Here is a 16,321-nt window from a genome sequence, read left to right as displayed (position 1 = left end):
TGATCTTACAAAAATGTGGTACATTCTGTCATTAGTTTTTCATGTGACGAACTTGGACTTGCTACCCTCCTTTTTCTGTTACTTTGAAGGCAAGTGTGCTGTCTTGTCTTGCATCCCTTCCTACCGTTGCTTCCTTCCATGGGGAAAAACTGACATGGTTTTGGACATCTTGCAAAGATTTTTTTTTTTTTGAAAACACTTAAGTAAAACAAAGTCTCTTGCTGTCAAGTCATTTGTCACTAATGTTCAGAGAAAATTCTGCTTTTCTTAGTCATCAACAGTGAAGGAGAAATAACTTTCTCCAGACTTACCGGAGGCTTGTCTGCTCTCAATTCATAGGAAATTCCCCCAGGCAGGTATCTCCAATCAGCTCTAATCTACTCATCAGTGATTTTCTTTCAAAAGGAAACACTTGAGGCTGAGCCAGAGGCTTGTCAAGTACTTTAGGCCTTTTGGAGAACAGGGAGGAACAGAATAAAGGTGGATGAAGAGGGGAGCCATGGAGGAGCTTATAAATCTGCTACTAAATACCAGTAAAACATTTTCTTGAGGTAGAGTACCTGAATTCTAAGGAGAAGAGTGTGATTTCCTGTAAGTTATTTTTGTTTAGTTTTTGTCTCGTTTTCAACAACTAGGAGATACTTAAAAAAATCTCCATAAAATGAAGACTAGGTACATTCAGCCCTAGTCTAGGTAAGGGATGTCTGGCTGATATTGTACTGATTCACTATGCATAGCCAAGGATGATGGACATACCCTGGCAAAAGTGTGAATATCAAAATGAGAAAATGTTAAATGTCTGAAGTCACATAGTAAAATGTATAAAATTATGAAAATATTTCCATTATTCGCAATTTAGCTAAGCAAAGCAACTAAATTCCATAGTAATCTTTATTATTTATGTAATAACAGAAGATGGCAAATAGAGACAATAAGACATAAATTGACTTTTAAACATTATTGGCCTTGTGATTGAACATCTATATTGTTTTATTTTCAGGTTTAAAGTTCATTCAAAGTGGGGAGGGGTAGCCAGTATGTTGCCATCTTGAATAGTGCAATTAGGATTCCAAAGGGTTAAATATAAAGCATTTATATTTATAATATTATAAGACACTTTAAAATTATAAAGTTTCTTATTCACATATAAAACATCCATTTACATAAGAAGAAGTTGGGGAGATCTGGCTTGACGATACTGTCGGACTAAGCTTGGGCAGAGAATGGTTGATTGGATCACAAGCTTAAAATCAGCAATCTGGTTAAAATAAAGGAGACATCCACAAAACTTCAAAGCTGTGCAACTTTAGGCTGTATAAACAAAAGTATATAAAACCAGGGAAGGAATATACCTGTTGTACTCTAGACTGTCTAGGTAACCTTTGGAATATCTTTGTGCAACAAGAGCACATTTTGAGCAGGATGGCCATGTTGGCAGAGGGATTGCTATCCGTAACATAGGAACTGTTTTTGTTGTTCACTTGGCCTAGTTATTTCCTATTCATGTTGTTTGTATCAGTAGTCACTTCTTTTTTAATGCTAAGTAGTATCCCATTATTTATCAATTTCCAGTTTTTGGTTATTACAAATAAAGCAGCTATGAACATACATACACAAATCTTTGTATGGATGTATGCTTCTTTTTATTTTACTTTATTTCTACTTTTTCATTTTTAGTTTTTTTGAGACGGAGTCTCACTCTGTCACCCAGGCTGGAGTGCAATGGCATGATCATGGCTCACTGAAGCCTGCAGTTCCTGGGCTCAAACAATCCTCCTGCCTCAGCCTACCTAGTAGCTGGGACCACATGCTCACATCACCACGCTTGGTTGGATATATGCTTCTTTTCCTGTGAATAAATACTGAGGCATGGAATGACTGGGTCCTGTGATAGGTATAAACCAGTACCACACAGTTTTCTAAAGTGGCTGTACTATATTACATTTCCACCAACAATGCATAAAAGTTCCAGCTCTACATCCTTACTGAACCTTGTATGGTTGACACTTGTATGGCCAGTCTTTTAAATTTTAGTCATACTAATAGATATGACCTGATGTGTAGTGTTTTTAACTTGCATTTCTCTAATGAATAACGATGCTGGGCATCTTTTCTCGTGCTTGTTTACCATCTCCATATCTTTGTGTTAGTGTAGTATCTATTCAAATCCTTTCCTCATTTTATATTGGATGTTTGTTTTCTTATTATTGAGTTTTGAGAGTCCATTATACATTCTAAATACAAGTCTTTTATCTAATATATGCTTTGTAGATATATTTTTTTCCAGTCTATGTTTGTCTTTTTATGCACCTGATAGTCTTTTATTTACTTTTTTCCTTTTTTTTTAAGTCAAGATCTTGCTCTGTTGTCCAGGTGGAGTGCAGTGGCGTGATCACAACTCACTGTAACTTCAAACTCCTTGGTTTCAGCGATTCCCCGGCCTAAGCATCCTGAGTGTCTAGGACTATAGGTGCACTTGACTAATTAAAAAAGTTTTTTTTTTTTTTTTTTTTTCTGTAGAGAAGAGGTCTCGCCATGTTTCCCAGGCTGGTCTTGAACTTCTGGCTTCAAGCGATCGCCCCACCTCAGACTCCCAAAATGCTGGGATTACAAGCATAAGCCACTGCATCTGGCCAATAGTGTCTTTTAAAGGGCATAAGTATTAAATTTTGATAGAGTACAATTTACTAATACTTTCCTTTTAATGGATTGTGTTTTGGTGTCTCATATAGGAAATCTTTGCCTAACCCAAGGTCACAAAGATTTTCTTCTAAAAGTTTAGTATTTTCAGGTTTTACGCTTAAATCTATTATTTCTTTTGAGTTTGTTTTTGTTTATGGTACAAGACATGGATTGAAGTTCATATTTTTGCATAAGAATTTTCATGTTTTCTACCACCTTTTGTTGGCAAAGTTATTCTTTCACCATTGAATTACCTTTGCAACTTCATTGAAAATGAGTGTCCATGTGTATCTAGGTATATTTCTGGACTCCTCTTTTGTTCCATTAATATATTTGTCTATCTTGACACCAATACCAAACAGTCTTGTTTACTGTGGCTATATACGTCTTAAAGTCAGGTGATATTAGACTTCTCTAACTTTGTTCTTGTTTTTCAAATTTGTTAGGCTATTCTCAAATATTAAGGCTATTCCTTAATATTTCCATATGAACTTTAAAACCAGTTTCTTATTTTCTATCAAAAAGTCTGCAGAGATTTTTATTGGGATTGCATTTATTCTACGGATCAAGTTATATAGATCTTCTATATAAATCAATATTGAATCTTTTAACACATAAAAGTATATCTATTTATGTAGGTCTCAGTTTTTCTCAGCAATATTTTTTAGGTTTTAGGGTGCAGGTCTCTTTTATCTTTTGTCAGATGTATCTTTAAGAAAATTTCATATTCTTAATGCTATTATAAATGATATTGTTTCATAATTTCTGTTTTTTTTTCCTTTTTTTGGAGATGGAGTCTCACTCTGTCACCCAGGCTGGAGTGCAGTGGTGCAATCATGGGGCACTGCAGCCTCAGCCTCCTGGGTTCAAGTAATCCTCCCGCCTCAGCTGGTCTCGAAGTCCTGAGGTCAAGCTATCTGCCCACCTCAGCCTCCCAAAGTGCTGGGATTACAGGTGTGAGCCACTACACTCAGCCTGGTTTATAATTTCAATTTCCAATTGCTTGTTGCTATTATATAGAAATACAATTGCTTTTTATAGATTGATTTCGTATTCTGCATCTTACTTATTTAGTTCTAGTAGGATTTTTTTGGGTAGATTTTTTGGTGTAGATTTTATACATAGATTACCATGTCATCTGAAAATTATGACAGTTTTATTTCTTTCTAATTGGCTAGCTTTTATTTCCCAATCTCTCTATAGCTATAGATAGATAGATATCTATAGATAGAGAAATAAATACACATACACTTCAACACTTAATTTATAAAACATACAAATATGTTTTTGTTTTTTTAGAGGCAAGGTCTTTCTCTGTTGCCCAGGTTGGAATATAGTGGCACGATCATACCTCATTGCAGCTTTGAACTCCTGGGCTGAAGTGATCCTCCCACCTCAACCTCTCAAGTAGCTAGGACTATACAGGTGCATACCACCATGCCAAGCTAATTTTAAAAATATATATTTTTGTAAAGACTGTGTCTCATTATGCTGCCTAAGCTGGCTTGAGCTCCTGGCCTCAAGGGATACTCTCACTTCAACCTCCCAAAGCATGGGGATTATCAGTGTGAACCACCATGCCCAGCAAAAAATTACACCTGTTATATAGAATTTAAAAATTCTTACTGTTTCATTTTTGATAGTTTTTGTTTTCATATGAAATTCACTAATCTTTTCTTCCATGATGTCTAACATGCCATTAATTTCATCCAACAACATTTTCATCTCCCATATTGTCTTGGTCCATTCTGTGCTGCTATGACAGAATACCTGAGACTGGATAATTTATAATGAACAGAAATTTATTTGGCTCACAGTTCTGGAGTCTGGGAAGTCCAAGAGTGTGGCACAAACATCTGGCAAAGACCTTTGTGCTGTGTCATCTCATGGCGGAAGGTGGAAGGGCAAGAGAGGGTGAGAGCAAGAGGAGGTTGAACTTGCTTTTATAATGAGGCCACTTTCAAAATAGTTAAACCACTTTGGTGATAGAAACATTAATCCATTCATGAGGACAGAGCCCTTATGACCTAATCAGCCCTTAAAGTCCCACCTCTCAACACTGTTGCACTGGGGATTAAATTTCCAACACACAGACTTTGGGGGACACATTCAAACCATAGCATATATCATGATTTTCATTTCTAAAAATTCAATGTGTTTTTTTTCTTTTGCAGGCCTCTACATAACTTTTTAAATATAAAGAATACAGTAACAATAATGATGTCAATGTCCTTACCTGCCTATTTAATATCTGTGTTAGTTCTAAGTCAGTTTTGACTGACTTGTTCTTTCCCTCATTATGAGAGTTAATAACTATTGGAACTAATCTCTGAAAGAGATAAAAAGAAATTTTACTGTAACAATTGATTAGAAGGCCTAAAATTAAACAGTTCAGATTATAACATAAAACAAGAAAAGTCATGAAAATTGTCTTCAAAGAGAAGGCAGATAGATGTATTATGAATTGTTAAGAACCTGCAAGTACAAGGTATACTATTGGTGAGAGGAAGGTTAAAACAACAACAAATCTCTATAATTGAAAAGTATCACCAGCAGCAACAACAAAGAAATACAATTAGAAACTCAGAGAAAACTGAAAATGCATATAAGAAATTTATGTTATGAAAATGAAGTAAATTATACTGCATGATATGAGCAACTGATGGAAATGAAAAAGCAGTATTTTCTGAAATAACAAAGCAAAATTTCAGATAACTCAGAAAGATGAAGAAGAAAAACTAATGCTTGGTATTCGTGTATACTTTCTTTAGGCTTGTCATAATTACTAAATTTAATCATATTCCTGTGATGTATTTAGTTTCCCTGTTTGGAGCTAATTTGTCTTTTTTATAGGTTATTTTCTTTTTCATAGGAGCTTGTCCCTATTTATCTCCTCCATGGGTTCAAAGTTTTTAAAAATAAAAACTTTTCTGTTGTTGTTTAGGCTTAGTAGTATCTTCAGATGCTTAAAGACAGTTGATTAAGTATTGCCATTTGGAAACGTAAACTTACGCCCATTAAGCACATGTTGATTCACACAATCACTTAAACCCCTTCATGTTTTTTCTTTTTCTTTCTTTTTCGTCTTCTTTTTTTTTGAAACTGAGTTTCGCTCTTGTTGCCCAGGCTGGAGTGCAATGGCGCGATCTCGGCTCACCGCGACCTCTGCTTCCTGGGTTCAAGCAATTCTCTTACCTCAGCCTCCTGAGTACCTGGGATTACAGGTGCACGCCACCACACCCGGCTATTTTTTTGTATTTTTAGTAGAGACGGGGTTTCTCCATGTTGGTCAGGGTGGTCTTGAAGTCCCGACCTCAGGTGATCTGCACGCCTCGGCCTCCCAAAGTGCTGGGATTACGGGCATGAGCCACCACGCCCGGCCCATGTTTTTTCTTTCTTTTTTTTTTTTCTTTTTCTTTTTTTTTTTATTATACTTTAGGTTTTAGGGTACATGTGCACAATATGCAGGTTTGTTACATATGTATCCATGTGCCATGTTGTTTTACTGCACCCATTAACTCGTCATTTAGCATTAGGTATATCTCCTAATGCTGTCCCTCCCCCCTCCCCCCGCCCCACAACAGTCCCCAGAGTGTGATGTTCCCCTTCCTGTGTCCATGAGTTCTCATTGTTCAATTCCCACCTATGAGTGAGAACATGCAGTGTTTGGTTTTTTGTCCTTACGATAGTTTACTGAGAATGATGTTTTCCAGTTTCATCCATGTCCCTACAAAGGACATGAACTCGTCATTTTTTATGGCTGCATAGTATTCCATGGTGTATATGTGCCACATTTTCTTAATCCAGTCTATTGTTGTTGGACATTTGGGTTGGTTCCAAGTCTTTGCTATTGTGAATAGTGCCGCAGCAAACATACGTGTGCATGTGTCTTCATAGCAGCATGATTTATAGTCCTTTGGGTATATACCCAGTAATGGGATGGCTGGGTCAAATGGTATTTCTAGTTCTAGATCCCTGAGGAATTGCCACATTGATTTCCACAATGGTTGAACTAGTTTACAGTCCCACCAACAGTGTAAAAGTGTTCCTATTTCTCATGTTTTTTCTTAAATTGTTTTCCTTAACTTCAAAGACAAATTTTTGGATGAAATATTTTCTTTTTAATAAATAATTTTCTGAAGTTCAGTGACACCTAAAGTTTCCTTTTAGTTTATTTTTACTGTCAGATTCAAATAAGACTATATTTTATAGCTTTATTTAGAAATAAATAAATCTGTATTCACTGTGTTGGATGAGAAATTTATCATTCATTTACTTTCTTCATATTTCCTCTCCCAAGTTCTGGATTTCATTAATAAAATCTGAGATTTTATAGACAGATTACTTTTGTTATTACCTTTCAGATTATTTACCATCTTTCTGACTTAAGAGTTACCTGTGGCATTACTTTTACTTTTAAAGAAGATGAATAGCAATTATATTTTATTTTAAGGTATTGTAGGTAGCACTCCCTGTGAAGCAGACAGTGAGAAGCATCATAGCTCAACTTGTTCCCCTGCTCAATCCTGCTTTCCAGGATCCTTATTATTTCTAGGTAAGATTTCTCAGGGTTGTCCTCTAGTACTGTCCCCAGGCTCCCTACAGATGTCACTGCCCTTTCTGTTTTCTCTAATTTCAGTGTTTTCAGTTTTGTCTTTCAGTTAATCTGTTGTTATTTGTTTTATGACTGTTTTTAATTATCACAATAATGATTTTTTCTTTTAATTCCTCCTGAAGTCTTCTTTTATATTGCTTTCTCTGTAGTATTGGTTTTAGTTTCAGAGATACAATGTTCTTTCTTGAGAATTACAAAAGAAACTATAACATTTTGGGGAAATTTCTCCTTCAAAGAGGACAATATTTTCTCTATTAGACTGGTCTCTTTTTTTGATTATTTACATTTTTTTTAGAATTACATTTAAGTTGATAAATTAGGTTTTTAGTTGTATCTATTTGTATTACATTTTAGTGGATGCTATAGGGTTTATAATATACATCTGTAATTTTTCATTGTCTATTTAGAATTAATATTGTCACATGAAATGTAGAACTCTTTTAACTATGTAGGTTCATTTATTCCCATCTCTATCCTTTATATTTTAGTTATTATATATATTACATCTATACACATTATAAACCCTAACAAAATATTATTATTGTTTTTGCTTTAAGCAGTTATATGTAGTCTAAAGAAATTAAAAGGAATACATAGTCCTATATATTTATCAGATATTTGCCATTTCTGATGTGCTTCATGCCTTCCTTAAGATTTTGCTTCACAAATCAATAAGCAAAAAACAATCCCATTGAAAAATGGGCAAAGGACATGAACAGACACTTCTCAAAAGACACACAAGTGGCCAAAAAGCATATGAAAAAATCCTCAATATCACCAATCATTAGGGAAATGCAAATCAAAACCATGGTGAGATACCATTTCATACCAGTCAGAATGGCTATTACTAAAAGGTCAAAAAGTAACAGATGCTGGAGAGGTTGCAGAGAAAAGAGAATGCTTATATACTGCTGGAGGGAATGTAAATTAGTTCAGTAATCTTATTACTGGGTATATATCCAAAGGAATAGAAATTGCTCTCCTGTAAAGACATATGTATGAGTATGTTAATTGCAGCCCTATTCACAATAGCAAACACATGGAATTCACCTAGATGCCCATCAATTGTTGACTGGATCAAGAAAATGTGGTACATATACACCATGGAATGATATGCAGCCATAAAAAAGAATGAGATGATGTTCTTTGCAGAAACGTGGGTGGAGCTGGAGGCCATTATCCTAAGTGAATTAATGCAGGAACAGAAAACCAAATGCTGCATGTTCCTACTTATAGGTGGGAGATAAACACTGACTACACATGGACACAAAGAAGGAAACAATAGACACCAGGACCTACTTAAGGGTGGAGGGCGGGAGAAGGGTGAGGATGAAAAAAAACACCTATTGGATATTATGCTAATTACTGAAGTGACAGTTATCTGTACATCAAACTCCTGTGACATACAATTTACCCATGTTAACATACCTGCACATGTTCCAACCTAAAATAAAAGTTGGAAAAAAAGAAAAAAATGCGTTTCATATGGCTAAAAAAAAAAAAATTGGTTTCATTTTCCTTCAACAGGAAGAACTCCCTTTATACTTTCTTACAGTGCACATCTGCTGGCAATGAATTATTTTAATTTTCTTTCTTTTTCTTTCTTTCTTGAAGGATATTTTTGCTGAATATAGAATCCTGAGTTTATATTTTTCTTTTGGAACTTTAAAATTATTCTCTCTTCATCTTTGGTATTCAGCAGTTTGACTATGATGCTGCTAGGTATGGCTTTGTTTGTATTTATTCTGCTTATAACTGAATTGCCTAAGGTGGAATCTGTGAATTTATGTTTTTCACCAAAATTAGGAAAATTTTGGCCATTACTTTTTCAAAATTTTAATGCCTCATTTTCACACTTTTGTCCTTTAAAGATTTCAGTTGCATGTATGTTAGGCCATTTGACATTGTCCCACGGGTTTCTGAAAATCTGTTCATTTTTTTCAATTTTTTTTCTTATTTCTATTTTTTCAGATTGGAAAATTTCTATTAACCTATCTCAAAGGATTGTTTCATTTGTCATCTCAATTCCATTAAGTCCATTCAGTAAAATTTTTAAATGTTTACTTTTTTAGTTCTTGAGTTTACATTTAGTTTTTAAAATATAGTTTCTACTTCTCTGCTGAGATTTCTTATCATTTTATTCATTGCAATTGTTTTTCTTTACCTCATCAAGTATAGTTATAACAGCTGCTAATCCAACATTTGGGTCATCCTGGAGTTGGTCTCCACTGATTTCTTTTTCTCTTGAGAACAAGTCAACTTTTCTCATTCTTTGTATGTTGAGTAATTTTGCATTTTATTCTGGACATTGTGAATGGTAGGTGTGGATTCTGCTGCATTCTTCTAAATATTTATTTCACTGGCATTGTTTTATTAGGCAGTTGAACTGATTGCACCCCCAAGATGCAAACTTTGCTTTTTAGGTAGCAAGTCAAATCTCAGTTCATTTCTTTTGTCTTTAGTTGGAATTTGCTCCACAGAGATATAGTTCAGGAGTCAACCAGAGATTTAGGCAGAATTTATACACAGCATGTAGAGCTTCTCCTTTCTGACTGCTTTTCTGAGATTCATTCCTTAATTTTCAATGGCTGTGGTTTCCCCAGGACTGTCCTCTCATTCTTCAGACCAGATGGATTATGATTTTCTAGTAGTTTTAGCTGTTTTGAGCAGCTGCTGACTGCAGCTTGCTTTCAGTTGCTGACTGCAGCTTGCTTAACACCATTTGAAAAATGGGAAATCATCATGTGCCTATTCCTTTTTTTACAAGTTTTAACACTCCTCCAGAATCTACCTGCTTTTATTCACTTTCTAAGGCTTTCAGATAGTTTACTTCTTATATTTTGTGTGAAGTTTATAGCTGTTACCTGTAGGAGAATCAGTCTGGTTGGATCTTGCTTTGGCATACCAAAATTGGAAGCAAATTCCTTTCTTTTTAATTGCAGAAATTTTATAAAGGTCCAGTAATTTTTCTCTGCTTACTCATCTTTAGGTTGTCAACATATGCTTGACAATTATTAGCTTACTGTAAAATATGAGTTGGAATGGGTTCTTTAACATACTGTGGTTGTCCCTTTCTCAATACTTCAGTCCAAAACAAAGAAGTATAAACTGTTTAGTTATATTGGAAATCCATGTTACTAGTGTAGAGATGCTTAAGTCTCCAGGGAGTGGAAAAGCAGCTGGAGCCAGGAGAGAACTGTAGAGAATTCTGCCTCTGTGCCAAAGTATGTCTCTTCTATATATGAATTGGGATAACCCTGGCAATGTCCCTGATTTTTGCTTGACAAGGAGACCTATACCAGATGTTATATTAGAACTAAGCCTCTTCTATACTCAGCTCAGTGAAGTTACTAGAAATAACTTGGTAATAAAACCTGTCAATACTGAGTTTGAACTCTTGTAAATAGTGAGTTGCCTATCACTGGAATCATTCAAGTGGGAGCTTGATGATCATTCCTCCTTTATTATTATTACCTCTATACTTACTAAGAGGGGTGGCAGGAGAATATACCACTGCTTTCTCCTTGGCACTCAATAGCTATAGGTTATATAAATATTTATTGAATTCATTGCATGAATGAATTAGAAGAGAGTTTTCTCTATGGTATGAGAAGGCATATTTTGCATTCTGAGGAGAAGAAATTAAAAAGTTAGGGTAAATATTGTCAAATGTCTTTAATTCAGAATATTTTGGTGGGAGGAATCATGGATAGTGTATTAGAATATTCTAAAAGAAAAGCAATGATTTGATTACAATCAATTAACATGAAATAATCAGCACATGAAACTGGCTACCACAATAGCTGTTTTAAAATAATTTCAAATTATCCCTTTGGGAGAAATTTGAACTAAGATGGAAAGGCTCATGGCAGGCCCTCAGAACCTAGGTGAGTTCATACGTTCATCTTTGCAACTTTCTTTTGCTATTTCTTTATAATCTTAAAGAAGAGGCTACCTGTTCATTTGTCACAAAATTTGAACAGGTGTTCCTTTGCCTTCTAGTCTAGCTTATCCAAAACAGCACAAACAGATTGTCCTAAACAGCACACAAATGAGTCTTATTTCCTATTCAGGAGTGGTAGAACAGTCTTGGTGTTCTTAAGTCCTTTGTCATGACAATGCTTCTTTATTTATTCTCAGGAATCAGTGTGCTCTATTTAAAGATATTGGCACAGTCGTATTGGCTTTTCAAAACTATTTGTAATATAAGGTGAACTGGACACTAGAATGAATCTGGAAGATTTTAATTGCTCTAGGAATTTCATCTAGTTCTCACAGTGACTTCAATCACAGCTATTATCCAGTTTACACCTCCCAATCCTGCCCTCACTTTATCATACGAATGAAGCAAGACTGCATAAGTAGAATGGCATTCACACAGGAAGCATTCATTAAATGTTTGAATGAAGAAATGGGAAATGATCTATTTTATTCATCAGATACTTGGAAACTAAAGTTAAATAATTCTTCCCTCATTTAAAGTTCCACAGACAGATATTTAAAAGCTTTGGTAAGTGATTGATAGTGCTCTGAAGTCATATTAGCTGCCATTTATTGCTCACTTTGATATGTACCAGGCCACTTCTAAATCCTTTATATGCATTATTTCGTTTATACCTTATGATATCGTATGAGCCAGGCATTGTTATCTTTCTTTTACAGAGAAGAAACGGAAGTATAGAGAGGTTGGTTAACCAGCTGACGATCACTCTCTTAGGAAGCTTCAGAGCTGAGATCCAAGCTCCAGGGTACTTGGCTTCAAGGCCAGAGCCACTGGTCTAGAGTGTCATAGGTAAGTAGCCATTATAGAAGAACAGCTGAGCAATTTTAAAACACGTTGTGAAATCACATCAAATCTTGAGGGGAATTAAGGTGAAAAGGAGATGATCTAAAAGGGCAAAATTTGCTTTTGTGTAAGTTTTACCTGAAACTCTGAGCATATATCCCCCAAGCTGTCATAGGGAATATAGTAATCTCTCCCCTGTTCCTTCTCAGATTAGAGCTAGGTATTTATGGAAAATGTGGTATCTTAGAAATGTCAACCAAGGAAGAAGCTATTGGTGGAAGAAAATTTGGCCTCCCTCATCCTCTCCACAATCTCTTTAACATCTCATATCTGGCAAGGCCACACAGTTCAAGGCATTCAAACGATTGCCTTCATGGGTTTCTGCTGATGGTATGATTGTTTGTCGAGCACCTGCTATATTCGTAATTTTTTTAAAATTGTAGTAAAACATATATAATTTAAAATTTGCCATTTTCATCATTTTAAAGTGTACAATTCAATGGCATTAATTACATTCACCATCTTATATAACCATCACAATTTCCAGAAATCATTTCATCATCTCAAAGAGAAATTCTGTGTCCATTAAGCAATAACTCCCCATTATTCCCTTCTCCCAGTCCATGGTAACCTCTAATATACTTTCAATCTCTGTGAATTTATCTATTCTAGATATTTCATATAATTGAAATCATGCAATATTTGTCCTTTTGTGTCTGATTTATTTCACTTAGAGAGAGAAAGGGGGCTTAATTCTTTTTTCAGTAACCCACTTTCTAGATAATTCACTCTGCAAAACAGCATTAATTCATTTATAAAGTCCGAGCCCCAGGACCTAATCATCTCTAAAATATCCCACCTCTCAACATTGTTGCACTGGGGATTAAGTTTCTAACACATCAACTTTGGGGGACACATTCAAACCATAGCACACCACCTTTGGCTGTTGTGAATAATGCTGCTATCAACATTGGCTTATAAGTATCTGTTTAAGTCTTTGTTTTCAATTCTTTTTGGTATATACCTAGCAGTGCAGTTGCGGGGTCATAAGGTAATTCTATGTTTAATGTTTTGAGAAATAGTCAAACTGTTTTCCACAGGGCTATACAATTTATATCCTCACCAGCAACGTACAAGTTTCCATTTTTTCCACATCCTCACAAACATTTGTTATTCCTTATTATTTCCTTTTTTAAAAAATAGTCATCCTAATAGTTATGAAGTGGTATCTCATTGTGGCTTTGATCTGCATTTCCCTAATGACTAATGATATTGAGCATCTTCTCATGTGCTTATTGGCCATTTGTGTATCTTCTTTGGAGAAATGCTTATTCAAGTGCTTTGACCATTTTTAAATTGAGTTGTCATCTTTTGGTTGTTGAGTTGTAGGAGTTATATTTATTATCCTTAATTTTCATCACAACTCTGCAAGTTAGGCATTATTGCTTTAACTTCACAGAGGAGAAAATCAAGGCTGAGAGACTGTTACTTGTCTGAGGTCCTACAGTAAGTGGCAGAGCCAGAATTTGAATCCACATATGATAGGCCATCTCTAAGAGGGCTCTCCATGATTCTCCCCTCCTGTTACTCATGCCCTCATGTAATCCCTTCCCCTGGGGTGTGAGGTGAATGATAATGACTAATTTCTAATAGATATAATATATCAAAAGAGATGGGATGCCACTTCTGAGATTAGGCAATGAAAGATTGTGGCTTGCATCTTGCTTGCTCTTTTTCGTTCTCTTGCTTGTTAGCTCGGAGGGAAGCTAGTTGCCACGTTGTTAGCAATATGATAGAGAGACCCATGTGTCAATCAACTGAAAGAGTCCTCTGGCCAGCCAACAGCCAGTGAAGACGTGAGGTGTTCAGTTCAGAAGACTGTGAGGAATTGAATTTTGCCAACTATGTGAGGAGCTTAGAAATCAATCCTCCCTTAGTTAAACTGTCACATCAGACCACAGCTGTGGTCAACACCTTGATTATAGCCTTGTGAGAGACTTTGGGGTACAGGCATCTGGCTAAGCTGTGCCCAGATTCTTGATGTATAAAAATACTAATAAATAATATTTGTTGTTTTAAGCTGCTAAGTTTTGAGGTAATTTGTTATGCAGCAATGGATAACTAACACTTCATGTCTACTGCTTTTTAAGAAAGAACACTAAGTTGGTTTACATGCCAAGCAAAGACATCTTAACAGAAGATAATGGGGCAAGTACTCTCTCTGGGCCTGTTTGGGCACAGCAGACATGGGCCAACCTAAAGAAGGAATTAAATTTGTGATGGGAATAGTCAACCTGACTGTGGTTATGAGAAGTTTATTGAAAATAATTTTGTGTATTGACCTTTTGGATTGTTCTTGTGAGTCATGGGGTTCAGCCTATACTCTAGTCTCCCTTAGGAGCACAGAAGAGCTATTTTGAGATATCCTTACCTCTTCTCTGGAATCCCTAAATTCTTCCATTGGACAGAAAGGTACTAGGGAGAAGGACAAATAAGTTATGACTTCTTCCTCCTTTAGAATTTTTCTGGATTAAAACCACAATGTTCATTTATCAGGCTTTGGGCACTCATTCATACAAGAAATCTATCATCATCAACATCAGTAACAAGTATTGATTGTGTGTTGTGTTCTGAACCTGTAGTTCTTGAATGGACTACATGGGGTTCAAAGAAGCCTTTGCAATTATAGGCACAATGATGTATGTTTGTGCAAATGTGCATTTTTCCTGCAGAAAGGGGCCATAACTTTCAAAGACTCTCAAAGGGGTATGGAATCTAAAACAGTTAAAGACCATTTCTTGGGTTTCTCATTAGCATGCTTACTCCTGGCTATAACTGTACCCTTATTTTGAATCTCAGATCAGGGATGGACCTTTTCTGCTGTCCAGAGTCTCCTGTTTTTGTTCTTCAGACCACCAGACTGGACCTTTTGGATACTGACAGCAGCTCAGCTTGGGCCCAGGTAACCACAGCCTCTTAAGATACTGTGCCTGAGTTGGCCAGGCAACCTCCCAGTGGGAGCACTTCCATACTGTACAGTCTAACTCCTATCTGCTGGCCCATTGTGAGGCTCCTCTGTGCTTTTGTTTTTCTATCTCAGGGCAATTTACTCTTATACATACCTGGTAATGCCGTGAAGGGACTTTTTGGCAAATCTCTTCTTTAGTGTCAAAATGATAAACAATTAGCATTGAAGGTAGAAGAACTCTAGTCCAAATTATATTATCTTATCACAGTCTTCTCTCCAGTGTTGAAGAGCTTCTATCATCCTTGCAAAGAACCCATTCCATTGCTGGTCAATTTTGTTGGAAATATCTTCCAACAAACCCTAGTGTTGCTCTGCTTCTTTCTTCACATTGGCAGCTGTTCCAATGATTGAAAACAGCTGTCAATTCAAGTTACTTTAAGAGTTGTTTGGCTGGGTGTGGTGGTGTATGTCTGTAATCCCAGCACTTTGGGAGGCCAAGGTGGGTGGATCACCTGAGGTCAGGAGTTTGAGACCAGCCTAGCCAACATGGTAAAACCCCATCTGTACTAAAAATACAAAAATTAGCTGGGCGTGGTGGTGGACACCTGTAATCCCAGCTACTCGGGAGGCTGAGGCATGAGGATCGCTTAAACCCAGGCGGCCCAGGTTTCAGTGAGCTGGGATGGTGTCACTGCACTCCAGCCTGTGCGTTAAGAGCGAGACTTCGTCTGAGAAAAAAAAAAAAAGAGTTGTTCATGTCATGTTTTTGAGCCCCCTCATCTCACTCAACTTGAAATCATCTGTTTGTCTACAATAATGGAGAGGGTTTTTCTCCTCCCTCACAAGGTTCTTGAAAGTAGTCCCATCCATTAAGTCTACCTCTCCCCATCAGTTGCACTGTAACCTATAGGTTGGGGGTTCTAGATGCTGAAGGAGATGTTGCTAATGTTATGCTTACATATTATGTTTATATATGTATGCATATATGTTATGTTTACACTCACACACCCATACATGTCTTTCCCATTCTTTGTCTTTACTCTACCATCCTCATCACAGGGATGGTGGTGAGAAGAATAATGAATGTGTATTTTCTAGTCCTGCAGAACATAATTAATCTGAGAGTATCAGATGGCCATGTCTATGCTTGAAATTGATTGGGGGGACCCTCAAACTGATTGAATATGAACTGTTTCCCTTTCAGGCCAATGGAGGCTTAGAATAGATCATATGATTTTTCCAATTCTGTGAAGAAAGTCAGTGGTAGCTT

At 36.2% G+C, this 16,321-nt stretch overlaps 1 protein-coding gene across 1 annotated transcript in view; it reads right to left on the bottom strand.

The window, feature by feature from the left end:
- Nucleotides 1-4,632, bottom strand: part of DRD3 (dopamine receptor D3) — a 67,672-nt gene extending 63,040 nt beyond the window's left edge. The window contains exon 1 of the mRNA XM_003261833.2: nt 4,498-4,632. The gene's annotated coding sequence lies outside the window, so the exon portion shown is untranslated. The remainder of the gene's footprint in view (nt 1-4,497) is intronic.
- Between the last annotated feature and the right edge of the window lie 11,689 nt (nt 4,633-16,321).

The sequence above is a fragment of the Nomascus leucogenys genome, chromosome 21 (assembly GCF_006542625.1).
Source record: "Nomascus leucogenys isolate Asia chromosome 21, Asia_NLE_v1, whole genome shotgun sequence".
NCBI classification, from domain to species: Eukaryota; Metazoa; Chordata; class Mammalia; order Primates; family Hylobatidae; genus Nomascus; species Nomascus leucogenys.
The sequence above is the reverse complement of the archived record's forward strand: the minus strand, read 5'-3'. Positions and strand labels throughout refer to the sequence as shown.